Source organism: Myotis brandtii, unplaced genomic scaffold (assembly GCF_000412655.1).
Source record: "Myotis brandtii unplaced genomic scaffold, ASM41265v1 scaffold1733, whole genome shotgun sequence".
In the NCBI taxonomy this organism is placed as follows: Eukaryota; Metazoa; Chordata; class Mammalia; order Chiroptera; family Vespertilionidae; genus Myotis; species Myotis brandtii.
Genome location: NW_005356400.1, coordinates 718,677 through 720,179, shown reverse-complemented (window position 1 = coordinate 720,179; position 1,503 = coordinate 718,677). Strand labels below are relative to the sequence as shown.

The 1,503-nt window shown below is 52.8% G+C and overlaps 1 protein-coding gene across 1 annotated transcript in view; it reads right to left on the bottom strand.

Annotated features, from left to right (window-relative positions):
* The window catches only part of LOC102261942 (leucine-rich repeat-containing protein 16A), a 97,996-nt gene that overhangs the window by 53,339 nt on the left and 43,154 nt on the right, over positions 1-1,503 (bottom strand). The window lies entirely within an intron of this gene.

The following is a 1,503-nucleotide window of genomic DNA, read 5'->3' as shown; positions in this document are numbered from 1 at the left end:
TGGTGGTGATGGTGATAATGGTGGCGATGATGGTGATGGTGGCGATGATGGTGATAATGGTGGTGGTAATGATGGTGATGATGGTGGTGGTGGTGGTGATGGTGATGGTGATGGTGATGGTGATGGTGGTAATGATGGTGATGATGGTGGTGGTGGTAGTGGTGATGGTAATGGTGTGACTGTGTTTGAATTTCTAAACGCCTCTCAGTAACCTGCCAAGTAGTTTACTGATATGCACACTCATTCATTCAACAAACTAACCTGACACCCATTTATGAAACCCATCTGAATGAGTAGCTATTATGAGCCACACACTCTGATGGCACTGGGTAGCAATGCATAAGGTCTGAGCTCCAACTTGCTCCCGACAACAGGTACACAGGAAGCTGAGGCCCCGAAGGTCAAGTAACATATCTAAGGTCACAGGGCCTTGTACTAAGAGTCAGACTCTGAAAACTGGGTCTGTGTCTCTTTCCTCACACCCACTGCATCTAAAGGGCCCATAAGTTCACAGCCCATGTTCCTACTGACATCGCCTTAGGTCTCTCACCCCCGGGCCAATCCATAGACCCAGTGGCCTGTCCACTCGCAGACGTCCAACCTCCACTTTCCTCAGATGTACATCTCAATCCAAACCCTACTATGAAAATCTTTATTTTTTTTTTTTTACCCTCACCCAAGGATATTTTTCCATTGACTTTTTAGAGTCTAAGAGAGAGGGAAAGACAGGGAGAAACATCGATGTGAGAGAAACATATCAATTGGTTTCCTCCTGCCCAAGCCCCGACCAGGGCCCGGGCCAGGGGGGAGCCTATAACCGAGGTACATGCCCTGGACCAGAATCAACCCCACGCCCCTTTGGTCCACGGGCCGGCACTCTATCCACTGAGCCACACCGGCCAGGGCTCTATGGAAATCTTAAACCACAAGTTCCTCTGACCTCTGAGAGTCGGAGGCTGGAATGGAAGAGGCGCCATTAAAAGACCTGCGTGATCTCCTGCCAAAGAGCGAGCAGCAGGAAGCTAGCTCTCAGAGGAGCCCCTTCCCCGTGGCTGCCGGGCCCCTGGAAGAGACCAGCCTCACAGAGCACCTATCCCCCTGTGGAAACAGACAGGCAGTGGCTCCCCGGGCCCTATGAGAACTAACGAGTCCCCTTTGCTTTTATTCCGCTCACACACAGGTGCCCCTCAAGTCGTCTGGACCATCCATGCTGCCTCTCACGACTCCCCCAGGTGTAACAGTTCCCTAAGTTCCCAGGAGGGGTGCTTCGTGGAGGCGACAGGACCGTAAGTCTGCTCTCCATGCGGGCGAACCCCGAGTCGTTTTTGCCAACAGAAGGAGTGGGCACTAAAGGCCACACTCCCTGCGTTTTTCCTGCCTGAATCGTCCAAATTGCCCGAAGCAGCTGAAAACGCGAGGCAGTGCTTGTCTAAAGCAGCTCACAGACGAGAAAATGCTGCGGCCAAAGGTAAACTGAATGGGGGGGGGGGGGGGGGGGGGGAT